General features: G+C 40.3%; 1 long non-coding RNA gene across 1 annotated transcript; it reads left to right on the top strand.

Annotated features, from left to right (window-relative positions):
• Window positions 1-243: 243 nt before the first annotated feature.
• On the top strand, window positions 244-988 carry LOC138872128 (uncharacterized). Its single transcript, XR_011400568.1, has 2 exons — window positions 244-395; window positions 549-988. It is a non-coding gene; the product is annotated as an uncharacterized lncRNA (long non-coding RNA).
• Window positions 989-6,778: the final 5,790 nt, after the last annotated feature.

Genomic DNA, 6,778 nt, shown 5'->3' with positions numbered 1-6,778 from the left:
TGTAAGCCACTTGTAATACTATTTTAATTAGTTGTTACTTAGGTTAAATCAAAATCTAAGATATCCACTTGGTAACTAAGTAACATGCAAAGATACTACAGGAAATCTCTACCAAAGAGGTTCTCCATCATCTGGACCTCTCCTTCCCCTTTTCTTGAATAAATTGTTTCAACTTGGTTCGTAATATAACTTGGTTAATGACAAGTTGTAAATTAGATAGGGGGAAATATGGGGAAGAATAGGCCTATAAATTCATGGCCTTTTATGAAGCAAAAAATTGCACTCCAATAATATATTTTCTTATGTATCTTTCTCCCTCTTTATAAGCAATACTATTGTTGACATGGCTCGCAGTTATGCTTTCTATTTCACTGTTGCGCTTATGGTGATATCTGGTAAATAAGCTTTTAATTTTCTACACCTCACTCTCTTTTTAGTTGATATGTCTCTATATAGTTTACATAATTAATACATATATATGTGTGTGTAATCTTTTACACATTCAAACAACAATGATATAACATATATTTTATTTTATTGGATTACAGTGTATTTGGCTGAGACTCCGAAAGTGAAAATAGTCGCTGTGAGAGAGTTGTCGAATGTAGCAGCACAACTTAATTCACAACTAACTGGCTTCAGTGTTTGTGGTGCAGCCTGCCATTTTTCAAGTGAATGTGGTAGGGCATGTCCCCATTGTTACTACAATTTTAGGTATCCTGGCTACTGGTGCACTGCCTAAAGGATCATTGATGGCCAACATAATATGACGTTCCAGTGATTGATCGTCTTTGCTTTTTGTGTGTTGTTTCCTTTCTCCATTTCAGCTTTCTTTTCTTATGGAAAGAAAAAAAAATAAAACGATTAAGTTCTAATTCAACCTAGATCAGGACTATATATCGGATGTAAGATGAGATGTGTTGGCCGAACTGTTCCTGCTATATTTGTAGTTTGTGTTTTGAATAAAACTAGTTTGTCATTTTGCTAATTATCAAAATCTCTGTTGCCCTCTTTATTATGTACTTAGTTTCTATCGTATACATGATTACGTAAAATACTAGTACTCCGTTGGGAGCACTGGGACCGATGAAGATCTAACCAAATTTAAAATAAGTCGGCGACTAAATTCAGTACTTTTAATAATAAATTTACAAATTATTTCTCTCTTGTAAATACTATTAACTTTAAACTGAATATTTACTGTTTTTTTTCATAATTTGACATTCTAAAATACTTTTTGAAAATATTAGCCTAACATAATTTGCTTATTACATATTGTAGTACTTCTCAAATAAATTGGCCAAACACAAACTCATACCCTTCAAAAGTACTTTTTAAAATAAGTAGTTCAATAACTTGGTCAAACCGGCTCTACATACACTTTGCTCCTAGTACGCCAAACATCATTAACTCATCGAATGTCTACATAAATGGTGCATTAATGTACATAGGCTAGGACTTTGAGCCAAGTGCAAATAAAAAACGATAAACGTTTGGGGGTTCATTGAATTATTATTGTATGCACTGATTTAGTGAATATATTAGTTAAATTAAGAAGTTATATATGGACATCTATTAATTTACTGCCTTTCGATAATTACTAAGACTCATTAAAGAGGTCTTTTTGATGAGGATATAAAATTAACTCAACCAACTCCAAATTACTTGAGTATTACATATTTCTTTAAGAAGCATGATGAGGTTTTTCGGGACTTTTTCGTATATATACAAAATTTTAAGCTTATTTGCCCGGTGTATCTAATTTTTTCTATTTACAGAGGCTGACTAAATTTTTGTTTATAAAAAATATACAAATTTGGTCAAAATTTACAATTTATTTACAATTTGAATATAATTTTTTTTTGTACAGAATTCGGTCAAAAATTATTGAAGACATTTATGTAGTTGTATATATTTTGTATCCGTTTCTATACTCGACATATAAATTCTATACAATTTGCTTATGTGATCTTCCTCTAGTTTCAATCTGAAACAATCAAAACCAACTCGAATCTTCACCAAATTTGCTCAAAAGTGAGATTTAAGCTTCAAATAATATTTGCAATAACATGCCATCCAAACAAATAATAATTTCATAAAATTTAATTTTCGAATTCAAAACTTCAAAGATTTTTAATGGATATCAATGACTTTGATGAATTAACAGAGTTTGGTTTCAAAACCTTTCTTCCATAGGCGTCAAAGCTGAACAATATAATCAATGACAGTAATCCAACAGCATATAACATAAGCATAGGACCATCGCGAACGCGATGAAGGCCTGCCCAGTCTTTTAAAACAGATTTCAAAACCGGGCAGAGCCCATTTTCTTCATATTTTCGAACTCCCAAGGCCTAGTGTCGATTTTCTTCACACAAATTCATCACAATAGTGTTGGTAATCAATTCTAAACTCTACTCTTTCAATTATCCAACTATTTTCATCACTTTTTAATCAAAAATCAAGAATTTTCACGGTTGAAATTGGGAATTTGGATAGAGTTAGAACTTTTTGAATAATTGGAATTTAGACCTCATTTTGGGGTCGGATTTCTAAACTAATTGTATATTCGGGCTCGTGGGTGAATGGGTGATCGGGTTTTGGTCCGAACCTCGAGTTTTGACCAAGCGGGTCTGGGGTCAATTTTTGACTTTTTGGGGAAAATGATAGAAAACCTATAATTAAGCATTGGGTATGAAGTTTTTAGCATTTATTGATGTTGTTAAATTAATTTGGGCTAGATACAAGTAACTTGGAGGCAAATTCTAAGAGAAAAGCAGTGTTTGAGGCTTGAGTTGGCCGTGGAAGTTCGAGGTAAGTTTTTGGTCTAACCTTAGCTTGAGGGAATATGTATTGTGCTTTATTTGCTATGTGTTAGTGTAGTATACGATGTATAGGTGTGGTGACGAGTATCTATACGTCGTTATCAAGTGAGTCTTAAATTGTAATCGTTGTGTTTCTTAATAAGTACTACAAATGCCTAAATTGTTGATTCTCCGTGTTGGGCAAGAATTAAGATTATCTTCGTGGTATTTGTTTATTGTTGAGTATTGACTCCAGTTAAGGTCTCATTGTGAAGTTTATTATTGGTGCAAGTTTGGTTATAGCTGATTCCCTTGCCGGGACTTATTTAATTCTTACTGTTGGTTCCCTTGCCGGGATGTGGTTATTCTTGTTGTTGATTCCCTTGTCGGGATATTGTTGTTTCCTTATTGTTCCCTTGCCGAAATTCTTTGTGATTGGTGTTGATTTGTATATTGGGATCGGGTTGCACGTTGCAATAATGTTATATAAGATCGGGTTGCACGCCGCAACAAGGAGTAATAAGGGAGGACAGGAGGGGTCGGGTTGCACGCCACAACAGTATTATATGATTTGGATCGGGTTGCATGCCGCAATAGTGTTATATGATTTGGATCAGGTTGCGCACTGCAACAAAACAATAAAGAATAAAAGTGGACATTGATTTGTTACTATTTTCCTTATTCTTACTGATGCGAAATTTAAGATGTTCTTTATGTTTTCTCCTGAGATTCTGTTGGTACTTGATATTCCCCGCAACATGTTCCCCTTCCCCATTTTTAACTGCTAGTTCCCGTTATTACTACTTGCCGTATATGCTTTAATTGCACAGGTTTATTTGGTAGTCTTGTCCTAGCCTCGTCACCACTTCGCCGAGGTTAGGCTCGACACTTACTAGCACATGGGGTCGGTTGTGCTAATACTACACTCTGCACTGTGTGCAGATCCTGGTGCTGGAGCTTTTGGACCACAGTGAGGTTGCTGCCTTCAGTCCAGCGGCGGAGACCCGAGGTAGTCCTGCAGATGTCCGCAAGCCTTGGTGTCCCCTTCTATCTTTCCATTCTATTTTTATGTATTTCAAAGATAGATTTGTATTTTCATTCAGACCGCTATTTGTAGTATTCGTAGATGGTCCATGACATTATGACACCAATTCTGGGTAGAGTTGTATGTTGGATTCTGTACTAGTGTTTGGTTAAACTATTAGTTTTATTCTTCCGCATTTTTGTTTATTATAATTGTTCCGTTGTTGATCACATGTTAATTTGTAAATGCTAAAAGGTTAAGGAAATAGGGTAATGAATCTATAAAACTCGGCTTGCCTAGATTTCATGAGTAGGCGCCATCGCAACTCCCGAGGGTGGGAAATCCAGATCGTGATAAGTTGGTATCAGAGCTCTAGGTTGCTTAGGTCTCACAATTCACGGAGAAGCTTGGTAAAGTCTGAGGGATCTGTACTGAGACGTCTGTGCTTATCCCCTAGAGGCTATAGAGTTAGGAACAGTTTCACTTCTATTCTTCTTTGTCGTGCGATTTGGTTTCTCAATGCTAATTGAACTTCTACTCTGTTCTTTTGCAGATGGCGAGAACACGTGCTTCTTCATCCGCTGACCAGCAGCCCGAGCCCCCAGCAGCAGTTCCCACGAGGGGTAGAGGACGAAGCGGAGGCTGTGGTAGGGGCTGAGGCAGGGGCAGAGCTCAGCCTAGAGCAGCAGCACTAGCGGCGGAGCCTCAAGTAGAGTTTGATGATGAGGTTCCGGCCCAGACAGTTCTGGTGGGCCCAACTCAGGTCCCGGAGGGGTTCATTGCTATTCCAGTACTCCAGGATGCTTTGGTCCGTCTAGTGGGCCTTATGGAGAGTGTCACCCAAGCAGGCTTACTTCATGTAGAACCAGCCGTCTCTCAAGCTGGGGGAGGAGCACAGACTCCCGCTACCCGCACTCCAGAGTAGGTGGCTCTCCAGTTTCAGACTCCAGCAGCTCAGCCAGTTGGAGCAATTCAGCCGGGTGTAGTAGCTCAGACCGGTAATGGAGCAGCTATGTCTATCGATGCTTTGTGGAGATTGGACAGGTTCACTAAGTTGTTCACTACTACTTATGGTGGTACATCTTTAGAGGATCCCCATGATTACTTAGACAACTGTCATGAGGTTCTTCGGAACATAGGGATAGTGGAGACCAATGGAGTCGACTTTGCTGCTTTTCGTCTGTCAGGTTCTGCCAAGACCTGGTGGAGGGATTATTGTTTGTCTAGGCTAGCTGGGTCGCCTGCCTTGACTTGGGATCAGTTCTCTCAGCTATTTCTGGAGAAGTTTGTTCCTATCACTCAGAGGGAGGACTATCAGAGACAGTTTGAGCGTCTCCAGCAGGGTTCTATAACCGTCACTCAGTATGAGACCAGATTTATTGCTTTGGCCCGTCATGCTCTTATTATATTTTCCACCGAGAGAGAGGGTGAGGAGGTTCATTGAGGTACTCACTCAGCCAATTCTATTGTAGATGGCTAAGGAGACTAGGAGCGAGATTTATTTTCAGGATGCGACCAATGTGGCCAGGAGAGTTAAGATGGTTCTATCACAGGGAGTGGTCAGGGGTCTAACAAGAGGCCCCATCATTCAGGCAGGTTCAACGGTGCCTCGTCTGGAGGCAGGGATTCTTTTGGTAAGGGCCATCTTCCTAGGCCGTTTCATTCAGCACTTCAGACTTCTCATGGTAATCCAGGTGGCCGTGGTTCTTATGTGCAGTATTCTGACCAGCAGTCCTACCGTGCACCATCAGCTCCTATCAGAGCACCTCCTCTTCAGAGCTATTCTCATGGTCAGCCGTCCCGCTAGGGTCAGTCTCATTTTCCTCAGCCACAACACTCAGGTGGATGCTTTGAGTGCAGTGAGTATGGTCATATCTAGAGGGCTTGTCTGAGATTAGTGGTTGTTCAGTCGCAGCAGCAGGGTTCCTGTTCCATATTTCAGGCACCAGGTGTTCCACCGCCCGCTCAGCCAGCTAGGGTTAGGGGTAGAGGTGCTAGAGGTGGAGGTAGAGGTATTAGTGGTGGAGGTCAGGCCGCTAGAGGTGGAGGCTAGCTAGTAGGAGGCCGTCCCAGGGACGTAGTTCAAAGTGGTAGGGCTCAGCTCCGATGTTATGCTATTTTATCCAGGCCTGAGGCTGAGGCTTCCGATTCAGTTATCAAAAGTACGGTTTCGATATGCAGTAGAGATGTTTTAATTTTATTTGATCCAGGGTCTACATATTCCTATGTGTCATCTTATTTTGCCCATTATCTGGTTGTGCCTCATAATTCTTTGAGTGCACCTGTATATGTGTCTACACCGGTGGGTGATTCTATTATTGTAGATTGAGTTTATCGTTCGTGTTTGGTTATCATCGGGGGTCTTGAGACCCTTGTAGATCTCTTACTTCTCACTATGGTAGACTTCGATGTCACCTTAGGAATGGACTAGTTATCCCTTTATCATGCTGTATTGGACTGTCACGCCAAGACCGTGACATTAGCCTTGCCGGGTATTCCTCATTTAGAGTGGAGAGGGACTCTTGGTTATTCTGCCCGTATGGTTATCTCATATATGAAGGCTCGGCGTATGGTTGAGAAAGGATGTTTGGCCTATTTGGCGTATGTTCGTGATTCCAGTGTCGAGGTTCCTTCCATGGATTCTGTACCTGTTGTTCATGAGTTTCCATAGGCATTTCCTTCAGACTTGCTGGGGGTGCCACCCAACAGGAATATTGACTTTTGCATTGATTTGGCTCCGGGCACTCAGCCCATTTCTATCCCGCCATATTGTATGGCCCCGCTAGAGTTGAAAGAATTGAAAGAACAGTTGCAAGACTTGCTTGATAAAGGCTTTATTAGGCCTAGTGTCTCGCCTTAGGTGCACCCGTGTTGTTTGTTAAGAAGAAGGATGGATCGATGAGGATGTGCATAGACTATCGGTAGTTGAACAAAGTCACCATCAAGAACA

The sequence above is a fragment of the Nicotiana sylvestris genome, chromosome 6 (genome assembly GCF_000393655.2).
Source record: "Nicotiana sylvestris chromosome 6, ASM39365v2, whole genome shotgun sequence".
NCBI lineage: Eukaryota > Viridiplantae > Streptophyta > Magnoliopsida > Solanales > Solanaceae > Nicotiana > Nicotiana sylvestris.
Note: the sequence above shows the minus strand (reverse complement) of the source record. Positions and strands in the feature narration are given on the sequence as shown.